Source organism: Eumetopias jubatus, unplaced genomic scaffold (assembly GCF_037043125.1).
Source record: "Eumetopias jubatus isolate StellerSeaLion01/CBP00866 unplaced genomic scaffold, mEumJub1_p1.0 scaffold_5, whole genome shotgun sequence".
NCBI classification, from domain to species: Eukaryota; Metazoa; Chordata; class Mammalia; order Carnivora; family Otariidae; genus Eumetopias; species Eumetopias jubatus.
Window position 1 is genome coordinate 20,809,157 of NW_028274811.1, and position 14,856 is coordinate 20,824,012.

Below are 14,856 nucleotides of genomic sequence, written 5' to 3' on the forward strand. Positions count from 1 at the left end.
ACTGCTTAAAAAGTAACATTTCACTAAAAGGCACGTTTTTCCTTCTTCTTCTTGTTAAGAGTGTTAAGATAAACACTGTACTTTCAGCAGATAAATAATCATTCCAAGAGACAGAAAATATTCTTGACATTTTTACAATAACAGGTTATTAATATAATTCACTGTGGCTGAAAGCCTGCAGAATACATTTATAATGCAGGCTGAATAAAGGTTAAGTGTATTTTCTGTTTTATTCTGCATCAAACATAAATACCTGTCATACCAAACCCTAGAGTAGACATAAGAACTTTCTTAGAAATCTATGAATCCCAGAGGAAGATGAGCCATTGAAAAAAATTCCTCTTCTCTAGATAAATTCCATATCAAGTAGACCTAGAAGCCAAGATTAAAACAAGAAAAAGAAATCACAATCAATCTCCAAGGTAATGTCTGTCAAAAATCACCCTAGATGCCCCAACAACACAATCCCACATCAGAATCGCATTGCCTTAATGCTCTCACATCAACTGCCTGAGAATGAGTCATCAAGGAAATCCATGCCGTCTCTTTCCACAAAGATAGCGCTCTTGGTTTGATTTTGTTTTGTTTTTTTCTGGGCAGCTCCTCAAGAAGAACATGAACAAACAAAAGTGCATATCTTGAAACATACAGACATCTGCCCCATTCTTCTGAAAATACCTCTTTAGGATTCTCAAGAAGTTGTGATCTTCAGTTAAAATGAAACCAGAGATTATTTATATCAGTGAGCGCTCTAAAAATAAGCCAGATGACAGAGAGATTGGGCCTCCTACTAAAATATTTACAGGCCAAAGAATGTGAAGGGAAGCGGCTCTTGTTTTTGAAAGAACTTCGTTGCTCATTGTCGAATCCTAAGTATATATGAATATACATGGCTCTCAGCACAGTAGCATACTCTTCCCATCCACTAAAGGAGAGATTTACAAAACACATTTGTTTTCCAAAAAGATTCTGTACTTTATAAAAGGATGCACCATAGGTTTCCTTTAAAAAGCATACCCCCTGCTGTGTTTAAAATTAGTCAATTTACAAAAATGTGAATTAGCCACAATTCTCCAGAAATACATTTGTTGCCTCAAACAAGGCACCCTTACTGAAAACTGCAGGTCTGAATATTAGTTCTCAGGAAACATTTATTTCAAGCTCTTCAGTAAAATAAAACAGCATTTAGAGTTAATAATCACTGGCTTGTATTATTAACCTGGCATACGACAAAACAACTCCTGAAATCTTCAATTTTCCTTCCGCATGCCCTGGCAGCTCCCTGCCATTCACACCCAACATCTGCCTTTTTAATCTACCCTAGAACACAAAAAAGGCAGACCTCTCCTTAACGCTAGACTTTTTTGGGCACCTACAACAGGCCATGCATGTCTAGCCCCAACCCTGCCTCCTGCCAACTACCCCCCCAACCCCAGACTGTTCCACTCGGCTATGTTGTTCCTCTCGGCTTCTCCCACCCCCACTCTTTCCTTTCAGCTCTCAGCTCATTTCTTCAGGATGCATTCCTTGACACCACCTCAGACTGGATCTCTTGCCTATTCTCTCATAGTCGCCTGTATTTTTTCTTCACAGCACTTGTCCAGAGTTTGCATTTAAATAACTGGGCTTCTTTGACAACTATCTGTCTTCCCCATTCCCGGTTTCCTGAGGCAGAGACCGTCTGTTTTGCTGATCATTTCATCTCACTGCCTGGTGCCAGGCATAGCACACAGGGTGCTAAACAAGTGAGTTCTACTCTCTCCTCAATTTTCTTCACCATTTTTTTCTAATTATTATTTGAGTATAGTTGACACAATTTTCTTCACTACTTTCATCCCTTACTTCATCAGTAAACTTTACTAAAAACATAAGCACATTATCAATCACACTTCTTCAAAGAGCTATACCCTACTGTCTACACCCATTCTTTTCCGCTCTTCTCAATGTCCTTCTACACCTAGGGCTGCACTGAGACCAGTCTGCCAAGGTTTGCCAATAACCTTCTCCTAATGAACAAATTCGGTGGCCACCTCGAGCTCATCCCCATTCACTTTCCTTCAATAGATGTTGATGGCCTGCCCTACTTCCCTTGATTTCTCCCTACCTACCATCTTTCTCCACCCTTTCCCTCTTTCTCTTGGCATCTCCTCAGGATCACCTTCCCTTTCATCCCAGCCTTTCCTTCTGACTGACCTCCCTATCTCTGTTAATGATTTTATCATTCTCCCAGTCCCCAAGTTTTAGAGCTGGCCTTCCCAGATATTCATTTAATCAATGCCAGGGGTTCCCTCAGGAAGATTCCTACTGCCCAAGTTCCAGTTCAGGTTCTCCTTAAGACTCCTGTACCACTTCAACCTGCCTCCCCACTTTTGTCTGTTCCGGCACCACACAACCTTTTTCAAACACAGCTCAGCCACATCGTCCCTCCTTACCACAGCATCAAAAACCAAATAACAAAGCTTCAGCTTGATTCTAATGGACAACATGACATTGCCCCCCTAGAAAAACTGAATGATTCCTAAGCATGTGAAGCTGTTTTCTACTTTCTCACTGTTGGTCAAACACAAACTCGTAACTACATCCTCCCCATTCACTCCAGGCTAGCTAAGTTTTATCCATATTTCAGGAATATTGTAAATACCTCCTCCTCTCTGGAAGTTTTTCTGGTGTCTTAAATGAATGGGATCTCTCACTCTTTCACCTCTCGTAAGCCTTTGTATTGGCTTGGTATCATAATTATTCATGCTCCAGAGATACCATCCTCATAAAGTCTTTAAGAATAAGAAGAATCACAGACCTGTACCTCTGAAACAAATAATACATTATATGTTAAAAAAAAAAAAAAAGAAGAAGATAGTAGGAAGGGCAAAATGAAGGGGGGGAAATCGGAGGGGGAGACGAACCATGAGAGAATATGGACTCTGAGAAACAAACTGAGGGTTCTAGAGGGGAGGGGGTGGGGGGATGGGTTAGCCTGGTGATGGGTATTAAGGAGGGCACGTACTGCATGGAGCACTGGGTGTTATACGCAAACAATGAATCATGGAACACTACATCAAAAACTGATGATGTATTGTATGGTGATTAACATACCATAAAAAAAAAAGAGAGGTAGGCAAACCAAGAAAAAGACTCTTAACTATGAAAAAATTGTCACCAGAGGGGAAGTGGGGGTGGGGAGGGGAGAGTGATGGGAGCTAAAGAGTACACCTGCTGTGATGAGCACCAGGTGAGGTATGGAAGTGCTGAATCACTATACTGTACACCTGAAAGTAATATGACACTGTATGTTGACTAACTGGAATTTAAATAAAAACTTTTAAAAATATAAAAAAAGAATAAGAAGTATGTCTTACTTGAAAACTTGAGCACAGTGCCTTGAAATCCCAGATTATACTGGAAATCCTCCTTTAAGGACTGTATTTTCCCTAGTAAAAAGATCCTCTGAGGGATTTGTTTTAAGAATTTATTTTACTAGGGCTCTTAATTGTAAATAAATTATTTTGGAGAAATTATTGAAATTGTCAACTGGCATAAATAGAATTTTCAAGGGTATTTATTTTGATGGCTTCTAAGAGCATATGATGTTTTTGAAAGTGAGGCAATAATTAATAAGGCAAACAGATGAAGGGGTTCAGAACATATCACCCCCAAAATATGCCACTTTGGTAGAAAGCTCCTGAGAAACAGCCGGTGCAGAAAGAGTTCTATGACGTCTTCCTTCTACCTAAAAACAAGTCATGAAATTTCCCATGAGAAAAATGTCCTCCCTGTACCAGGAAGTGAAGAATATTTTCATCACAGACTGACAGTTGATGCCAAAATAGAGCTATCTAAACAAATCTACTAAAAATAACCCTTATCTCTGTTAGTTTCCTACTCTCACTGTCCCACAATTTACTGCCCTCCAACAAAATTCCTTCGTCTTGTCACTTCTCCACAAATGTATCATTTCATTGTTTTAAAAAAGTTTTATAAGCTCTTGGTTCTATCTCCTTCTTCAACTCTTCGTTTCTTTTATGAGGACTCTTGTGTGCATGTAAGATATTAAACGAAATTTGTGTGCCTCTCTCCTGCTAATTTAACTTTCAGACCCAGGCACAGAACCTAAGAGGGTAAAACAAAGTTTAATCCCCCTTTCACAGGATGGAAGAATTTAAAGTTTTGAAGATTTAGTACTGGTACATTCAATACAAGTGCATTAAAAAAAATGTTTTTTAACCCATCAGGAACACCTTTCTTAATTAACAAAGTATAAGCCAAAGGCCTACTGCTCTCATAGGAGAACATTCTTCATTTATTCAAAAGAAAGGAGCAGTCACTTGAAGAGAGTCACTGGAGCCTTGATTAACAGTCTGTTACTAGAGAACTACCAGTGGGGTCTAAGTTCTCCCAAGCTAAAAGTAAATGGCCAGAACCTCCCTCTCAATCATTTTTCTACACCTACTACACAGATGAATAGGTAAAAGTCTGTTGTGAGCTGTGCTAAGACCTCCCACACAATCATTGAGGATCATTTATTTAGAACTGGTGGGCGTAAGCAATACAGAGTACATGTGTTTGCATGTCTTTTTCCTACATACATAAGGTATTGCTCATCAGTTACAGGATACCCAGGAGCAAGAACATGGGGTTTAATCAAGAAGAATTATACCCTGAGTCTTCTGTTTGCAACAAAAGCTAAGACATTAACGCAGAGTAAAAATAAGTTTGTTGCATCTTAAAGTTTACAAACCGTTGGAAAACATCCACAAATTAAAAATGAATATTCTAAGAGTTATAGAAGTTTCTGGAGGATCTGAAGACTGAGATTGGTTTATGGCAATCAGTACAATTCCCAAAAGAACTCGATCTTTGTTATGATTGTTTTGTGAAGTCATTTTTTGGTGAGTAAAGGTTGCACTGCTACATCTGAGATACCCAACAGATCCAGAATATTTACACACACACACACACACACACACACACACACACACTTACTTTAAAGAAAAGAAAATTTGTTTTCATTTCTATTAGACTATTTCTTATGGACTCGAAGCTGTCAGACGTAGAAACATTAGCTTTTGTTGTGCCCAACTTCCTTGTGATACTACGCCTTTAAATTATTAACTTTTAAGGGAGGGACAAGGACATTGCTCCAAGCATTTTCCTAAATCGGTGTACTCTCCAGGACGACTGGAACAATGACAATGGCCAGGAGCCCATTGTTCAATGTGACCTGCCTTACTGCAATGGCCTGAGATGCCCGAACAAGGATCTGAGGTTGTCTTTCTGGTTTCAGTTGCCCTATTCTGTGGGCATCGTTGCTGTTTTAATTGAAGTATTGTTGAACCTAGTACCTTCATTTCCTTTGATAATTTGCATGCATTTTTTTTCTTAGAACAATGAAAGAACTGTCACAACTATATCATTTTTCATAGGAGCCAAGTAGTCATTTGCTCGGGAACAAGGGTGCAGAATTGGGAAATCAGTTCTATCTTCCATTTTAGAGTCGGCCATCTGAACATTGCAACCTCTCTGCCTTACGACAGCAGTCAAGTATCTTAGGTGCTCTTCGAAGCTGGTTGACTGTCATTGCTCTGAGATTTTCCAAACATGAAACCTCTGTAGGGGGGCACAGCTGATGTGCACCATGGTTTCTGAGGCAATGACTCTGAGTTTTGGTGATGGGGAAATCCAAATCCTTTCCCTAGGGAGCCCTCAAGCTCTTTCTTCTCTCTGAGCCAGAGGTTCTCAAACTGCCCTATCTTCCACAATCACCAGAGAAGCTGATAAAAATCAATCCACCCAGGTTTGACCCAGGCCTGCTGAAGCCAACTCTGAGGAGACCTGGAGAGAAAGCCCCTTCCCTTCATCCCTGGAATGGGGCACCTTGAGGAGCTGTGGTTTGGAAAGCCTCCCCAAGGTCAAGAAAGACCCACAGATTGCTGCTAGTGTCTGAGATCCCAAGTATGCTGAAAAAGGGACAAATGTGAAAATGAGATTTCAAAAATGGTAAGATACTTTTAAAACTTGAACTAACGCCTGCAAAATATACGTGTGTGTATACATTTGCATATATTGTCATATGTATATATTTGTATATATACATATAGGCATACTACACATATATAATTATGCTATTTGTATGACAATTTCGGGATGTGTTAAAAAACTCCTTCAAATTGCACTCCAGACAGTATGGCCTATTGATGGACCAAACATATAAAATCACATTTTGAGTACATTCTTAGATTCTCCTAATGTATCCATGTGCCTGTAAGTACAACCTAATTTGCAGAAAACATCAAAAGTCAGAATTTGAGATTTTATGAATGGGAGTGAAAGAGGGCTAAATGGTACCAACCCCCAATACAGGCCTGCACTTAGAGATAATGAACAGAAAGCACCTATCACAATACCCAGAACAGAATAAATGCCGGCTGTTATATAATTAGGTCTTACTCACTTCCCACAATGCCATGGGGGCAAATGTAAATTAAGAGACAAACTCTTGTGTTCATACATAAAAGTCCCAAGGTGATCTCTCCATCTGCCAACTTCTAGTAACCCTTGTTTTGTTAAACATGAATTTGATTACATCACTTGTTCAGTGTCTGGTCAGCTATATTTTTTCTTGTTTTTTGAGAATGAAATTCTTTTGAGAGGAATTCTTAACTTTGTACCATAAATCCCCTAGAGACATTGTGAATGCCATAAAATTCAATGTAAAGTGTTATAGGTCTATGTGTGCATTCCCCTTGCTTTGAAAGTGGCATCCATAAGATTTTCAAAGGGATTCATGACCTCCCAAATTTAAGATTTTCAACATAAACTATTGGTATGGCTCACACCCATTTCAAGTTGCGCACACAGTGCGGCATCTCAGTCCCAGATTCTCAAGGTGCTTGATGACCAAGCACAATCCAGGATCTGATCTAGAATGCCTTGGACAGCCAGGTCCTCTCGGACTCTGTATGTGTTTCCTAGGGCTGCCATGACAAGGTATCCCAAACTGGGTGGCTTAAATAACAGAATTTTGTCTCTCAGATCTGGAGGCCAAAATTCTGAAATTAAAGTGTCGGCAAGAACACGCCCCTCACAAAGCCTCTGGGGGAGGATCCTTCTTGTCAATTGCAGCTTCTGGTAACAAGCTCAAGCACTCCTTATCTACAGGAGCAACTCCAGGCTGGGCCTCAGTCTTCATATGGCCACTTCCTCTGCGTGTCTGTGCCCACATTTCCTTCTTATAAGGACATCAGTCATACCGGATTAAAGGTCCACCACACTCCTGTATGACCTCATCCTAACTGATTATACCTGCAACAACCCTACGTCCAAATAAGGTCACATTCGGAGGTATAGTGGGTTAGGACGTCAACATGTCTTTTGGGAGGACAGGTTTCAACCCATGGCAGGCTCTATTCTTCCATTTACTTTGCTGATAGACATGAAGGAAGGAAGGACAACCAGCAGGTACTGAGATTTTTCTCCGTCTTCCATCTGTGCTTGATACTTTAATCTTCACACACTCCATTTTTATCAACGAGGACACTGAGACTCAAGAAATCTGGTAATCTATTTAGTGATAAGGACCCATAAAAGGCCAAGTTTGAAAATGAATACAAGTTCCTCTGACAACATAGTGTCATTCATATGTAGTTTTAGATAAAATTAATGCAATATACAATAACAGATCCCTGAGCAAATATGCTCTCTGGGCAAATATAATTGTATTGCATGTTATAATGTGTTTTAGAAATAGAATAATACAGTGACACCAATAAATTAAATTAAACACTTATCATCTGGGTGAGAGATAATCACAAGTAGAGCAACATTAAAATAAAAAAGCTTACCATTAAAGGTCCTACAACTAGTATACTTATTTATGGTTTATTCAGAATTCTGTAAGATAGCATTCCTTTCAAGTTTTATATTCTACTTTTTGGTTATTATGGTGTTTTACAGCAGAAAATTTGTTAGAAACATACAAGGGGATGCTATGCCATTATTTTTGTCCCTGGGAAAAAATATGTGTATATTTATATATTTATAATATATTATATTGTAATATAGAATGAACATAAAACAAAACATGGTAAAGAGGATTCTGTTATATGAAATCAATATTAGTAACTTATGACATAACAAAGTATTAAATAGCTAAGTTTTGAACAACTCCATAAGGATTAGAAAATTCTTATACATCATTCATATGTGGAATTTAAGAAACAAAACAAATGAACAAAGGCAAAAAAAGAGTGTTACAAATCAAGAAACAGACTCTTTTCTTTTTCTTAAGAGAGAGAGCACGTGGAGGGGGGAGGGAGGAGTGGCAAAGGTAAAGGCAGAAAAAGAATCTTAAGCAGACTCCATGCTCAGCAGGGAGCCCAACACAGCCCTTGATCTCATGACCCTGAGATCATGACCTGCGCCAAAATCAAGAGTCAGTCTCTTAATCAACTGAGCCACCCAGGTGCCCCTGCACCAAGAAACAGACTCTTAACTACAGAGAACAAACTGAGGGCTATCAGAGGGCAGGAGGGTGGTTGGATGGGTGAAATAGGTGATGGAGATTAAAGAGTACACCTATGATGAGCACTGAGTCATGTATGGAATTGTTGAACCACTATATTGTACACCTGAAACTAATATAGCACCGAATGTTAACTATACTGGAATTAAAATTAAAAACTTAATTTAAAAAAAAAGAGAGAGAAAAAGAGGGGGCACCTGGGTGACTCAGTCAGTTGGGTGTCCAACTCTTGATTTTGGCTCAGGTCATGATATCAGGGTCCTGGGATCAAGTCCCACGTTGGGCTCCATGATCGGGGGGGAGTCTGCTTGAGGATTCTCTCTCCCTCTCCCTCTGCCCAGTCCCCCACTCGCTCACACTCTCTCTCTCTCTCAAATAAATAAATAAATCTTTAAAAAAAATAAGAAAAAGAAAAGAAAGAAAATTCTTACACAGCTACTCTTGAAAAAAGCCATTTGATTTTTTACTGAAAGAGCATCTGGATGTATTAATTATCTTGATCTTGGTAATCATTCTACAATGCACATGTATATCAATCATCATGTTGTACACTGTAAATACAAACCATGATATTTTTCAATTATTCCTCAATATAGTTGGAAACAAAAAGAGTATCTCAACACATTGGAAATCAAAATGACATGAGTTTCTCGGCCTTTTGGCTAAGATCAAGTGTAGTATCTGTTCTTATCAGTTTCTCATTTTCCAGACAAGACACAGGGACAGTAGAATTATAATCCTCAATGATGTCCATGAAAATGCTAAAATTGGAGGATTTTAATAAAATGTAATTTTACTTTATTACATTTTATGCATAACGTTTTCTTAGTCCAAAATCTACACAGGCCAGTCCTTCATAATTCATAAAAGAAGCTGTGGCGAACAGCAGAAAGAGCACTAATCTGAGTGGGAAATGCAAGTGAAAGTTCAGGCTCGAGCAGGAAGCGGAGCAGAGAAAAGTAAAAAAGAAACCACAACACAGATCAGGAGACACAGGTGTCTGGCCCACACAAACAAAGCTCTCCATCAGACCTTCAAATAGGGGCGCCTGGGTGGCTCAGTAGGTTAAGCATTTGCCTTTGGCTCAGGTCATCATCCCAGGGTCCTGGGATCGAGCCCTGCGTCGGGCTCCCTGCTCAGTGGGGAGTCTGCTTCTCCCTCTGCCCCTGCCCCTCCCTGCTTCTGTTCTCTCTCGTTCTCACTCTCTCTCTCTAACAAATAAATGAAGTCAAAAAAAAAAGGCCTTCAAATATTCAGATTCTGTCCCGGGTAAACCATCAGGGGAACAACCAGCACCCCAAGTTCCTCGATCACAATGAAGACTTGGTTCAAGTCTACTAGACTCCTTAAGAGACACAACCCACCCAAGTTGTCCCCAGAATTCATTCTTAATTTGTTTAAAAGATAAGAAAAAATATTTTGGATTGATGTGGATTATAGTCAGCATGTTGATTTCCAATAGGACTAAAAGAACAGTAAGCTTCATCTCCAATACATATATACATTTCATGTGACTGTATGTTCACTTCATAGGACATGTACAGAAGTAGCTTTTTTGTGCCACAGAAAGAGCATAAACCTGAGGATAAAAAGCCAAGCTGAGGTCTTCTATCCACCAGATGTGTGAACCCTCATTTAACCCTCTGAGCTCTATCTTTCCAATAGGTATCTTTCTTCCAACCCCTTTGCTTTATATTGTTTATGACAATTTCACTATTTTAAAATATGTTTTTTTTCTTAAATTAGTAATATCTTTACTTTTAAAAAGGTTGGAACGTGAAAAGGCATGGCCAAAAATTAATATTTGATGGGCTCCACGCTGGGTGTGCAGCCTACTTAAAAAAATAAAAAAGTATATTCAAAAAATCAGTGACCAGTCTTTCATCAAAACATGGTGAGTTGGGGGGGCGCCTGGGTGGCTCAGTCGTTAAGCATCTGCCTTCGGCTCAGGTCATGATCTCAGGGTCCTGGGATTGAGTCCCACATCGGGCTCCCTGCTCGGCAGGAAGCCTGCTTCTCCCTCTCCCACTCCCCCTGCTTGTGTTCCCCTCCCCTCTCTTGCTGTGTCTCTCTCTCTCTGTGTCAAATAAATAAATAAAATCTTTAAAAAAAACAAAACAAAACATGGTGAGCTGGCAGATTCAATTAAGACCAAAAATAATATACTCTATCCCTTAACAAATTCCACCTTTCAAATTGCTGTAAGTTTATCATAAATGGAGGCCTAAAGAGAAAACAAATAAATTAGCGTAAAATAATCTTTATTTTAAAAGGGCTATTAAGTCATCGTGGCATATAATCAAAGAACTAAACTGGTTTTATGACCAAAAAACTGATCAAATTCCAGAAATTTGCTACCTGCCACGCTTAAAAATCTCTTTGCTGAAATAGAGAAATGGCATGGGATTTAGCATCAGTTGTATGACCAGTATGCAATAAATATTGCTTTGAATTAGATGTAATTTAATTTGCCATGACTTCTGCATCCCCAGAAACCCACTAGGAGCTTAGCTGTTAAGATGAACTCAAGCATATAGTGCTTTTGTTAATCATTAATGGCCCTGTTCCACCAAAATTAAATTTCCACAGCTGCCAACCACAAAAGTTTGGTTGTCTCCTGAAGGCTAGAATTAGAGTCTGATCCAATAATGGACAATGTAGCTCACCTTCAGTTATAAGCAATCACTCTGTAACCCTTAACCCTGCAGGTAAATGGATCCAACCCACTAACCAAGCATAATGTCATCAAGAAAACTATTCACAGTTTTCCAGTTACAGCATCAGATTATCAAACATACTGATTATCTCTAAAGACAATTCAAGAAAAACAATCTATCTCTCCTGGCCCCGTTACCTCAACCCCAATTCATTCTCTTAATTCAACTTGTAAGACCAGTCAAAATACAGTCATATTTGATGATAGGGAAATTATAACAGTTAGCATTTATGCAATGCTCCTATGTGTTCAATGTTTTACAAGCACTATTTTATTTAATCATCACAACGTACCCATAAAGGAGGTAGTGAATGTTAAATCTATTTTATAGATGAAATTACTGAGGTTTAGTAAGAGTAAGTGATTTCCCAAGTTCACACAACTGGAAGAGGGACTTCAGTTGGTCAGACTCCAGAGCCCATGGTTAAGAATACATGCTCTAGAACATCTATAATCAACATGAGAAGGTTTCATTTATTTCTTTTTGGTGAAAAAAGATTTTTTTAACAGCAAGATTGTATGTTTTTAAATATGTATGTGTGCATAAAGTAAAATCCACATTTATCCATAGAAAAATATCTGAAATGACATACTGGAGGCATTAATGGTTCTCATTTCTGAGGGATAGAGTCATGAGGGAGAATTCATTTTTTTATCTGTATTTTCTACATATTTTTTCATAGGCTCCATGCCCACCATGGGGCTTGAACTCAAGACCCTGAGATTAAAAATTCACATGTTCTACCCACTGAGCCAATCAGGCACCCCTGTATTTGCTAATTTTTCTACAATGATTGATAATAAATAGGAACAAAGTTATTTTGGTTATAAAAATAACATGCCAGAGTTTACATTGTCAGAGAAGGAAATCACAGATTAGGCTTATTTTAATGATGAGCTTAACAGAAAACAGAAAAACTGAAGGCCTCGATGAAAATTAAATGACTGTAAAATAGCATGAAAAGATGCACAACATCACTCACCCTCAGGGAAATGCAAATCAAAACCACAATGAGATCTCACCTCACACCTGTCACAATAGCCAGTATCAAAAAGACAAGAAAGAACAAGAGTTCAGGAGGATGTAGCGAAAAAGGAACCCTCTTACACTGCTGGTAGGAATGCAAACTGGTGCAGCCACTGTGGAAAACAGCATGGAGGTTCTTCACAAAATTAAAAATAGAACTACCCTATGATCCAGTAATTCCACCATTGAATACTTACCCAAAGAAAATAGAAACACCAACTCAAAAGATATTTGCACCCCTATGTTTATTGCAGCATTATTTACAACAACCAAGATAGGAAAACAACCTGAGTGTCCACTGATATATGAACAGGTAAAAAAAATGTGGTCTATATATATAGAGAGAATAATAGCCATTTGCAACACGTATGGATCTGGAGGGTACTATGCTAAGTGAAATAAGTTAGACAGAAAGGCAAATGCCATATGATTTTACTTGTATGCCAAATCTAAAAAACACAAACAAGCAAACAAAACAGAAACAGACTCATAGATACAGAGGACTAGTGGTCACCAGAGGGGGAGGGTATAGAGGGGTGGGTGAAAACGGTGAAGGGGATTAAGAGGTACAAACTTCCAGTTATAAGATAAGTAAGTCTCAGGGATGAAAAGTACAGCATGGGAAATACAGTCGATAATACTGTAATCCTGTTGTATTAAATGTTAAGAGACGGTGACCACACTTACTGTAGTGAGCACTGAGTAATGTATAGAATTGTCAAATCACTATGTTGTACACCTGAAACTAATAACATTGTATGTCAGCTATACTTCAATAATAAAAAAAATTTTTTTAAAAGACTGTGAAATCGGTATGGATTAATAGAAGTTATATTAGGAAAGTCTTGTTTATATTTGAAATAGCTAAACATACCAATCTGGGAATCCAGTATTTCCTGAGGAGCACTTTACGAATCAATTTCCTTATAAATCACAAATGAAAGACAAGAAGTATTATAATGCTAGCCATGCTAGGAGGAGACTTCATTCATCTTAACAAGAAATTAACATTCTTGAGCAAAAATGATCATAGGATCTGACCTCTTATCTCCTTGTGGAAGGAAATTATATGTTCCAAATTCCTCTGTCTCTGGATAACATAACATTAAATCAAACAGTTGGAAATAGGGAAAGACTTAATATCTCTGATTGGAAACTATGAATCCAAGAGTAAATCTCCCTGGTTCCACAAACGTGTCAATTTCAAGTTATGTTCCTGAACCCTCTATTAACTGCTTGATTTTATTACTGATTGAAATTTATATCAGTGATGATCATTATAGCTATCACATATTGTGATTCATTTATAATTTTAATAATTCAGCCCACACCATTCCCCATATGCAATAACTTCCTAAAAGAGAGTAAAGGAGTGAAAATCAGGGATACTACATTTTTGTGTGTCGGCACAGACCTGGGTGCACTAATCATTTTTTTCTGAGCATGCCACCTCTCAGAGTGGGCCCTCGGGCAGCTAATCCCTGTTCCTTTGCCTTTCTGTCTGAAGTGTGGGAGAGTGAGGATACAGTCAGTGTCCGTGAGTGAGGGTTAGAGGTAGAAATCATCCAGTGTCTCCCACAAGACAAGGGAATTTGGTACTAAAGAAAAGAAGGGGGGCACCCAGGTGGCTCAGTTGGTTAAGGGTCTGCCTTCCGCTCAGGTCATGATCCCTGGGTCCTGGGATCGAGCCCCACATTAGGCTCCTTGCTCAGCGGGGAGTCTGCTTCTCCCTCTACCCCTGGCTCTTGCTTTCTCTTGGTTGCTCTCATAAATAAATAAATAAATAAATAAATAAATAAATAAATAAATAAAATCTTTAAAAAAAAGAAAAGAAGGGGTCAGGAAATCAGTCATTTGAAAAATTAGCATGATCACATCTGCACTGAAGAAACTTGTGTCAAAAGATAGTTTTTAAATAGGTAGATTCATGATTTTCATACATATACCAAATGAGTACATGTCAAGATTTTATTTAACTCATTAATTAATGAGAGAATCAGTAAGATGTCAAAAAGAATTCTAATGAGTATCCAAAGAATCTCCTATATGGGCAATGCTGAAATGAATTTTGCTAATAGATGTGGTCAATATCCAAGGCAATAAAATGTAATATTTGGAATTATCTCGGGGGGGGGCATCAATTACATCCCACGTACTTGACAGAACTTGTTTGCATCTCCCAGGGACCAATCGCTTTATTCTGAACATCAAACCTCTATATCACGCAGTAATTTTTGTACCCGGTTACAAGGACTTCACAATTTTTCCTATAGCACTAATACAATCTAGATGTCCCCTAGGCCACTCTTCTGGGTGTACATTCTTCTTTAATATCTAATTTAATATCCAAGCCCAGGCCCCGACACTGTAGGCAATCCTGCACCCTCCCCGATGTAAATAACAGTTCCCCTTTTGTCCCTCCCTAAAGCACCACTAACAGAAGGGCTGTAGGATTTAACAGATTCCTCCCAAGGGTTTGGGAATAACAGAGGGGAAATGACAACACAGCATAAAACAAGATTTTAACATTCTTAATTTATTTTAAGATTTTATTTATTTATTTGAGAGAGTGAAAGAGTCCAAGCAGGATGAGGG

At 38.6% G+C, this 14,856-nt stretch overlaps 1 pseudogene; it reads left to right on the forward strand.

The window, feature by feature from the left end:
- Positions 1-9,160: 9,160 nt before the first annotated feature.
- Positions 9,161-9,336, forward strand: LOC114209649 (U2 spliceosomal RNA; annotated as a pseudogene).
- Positions 9,337-14,856: the final 5,520 nt, after the last annotated feature.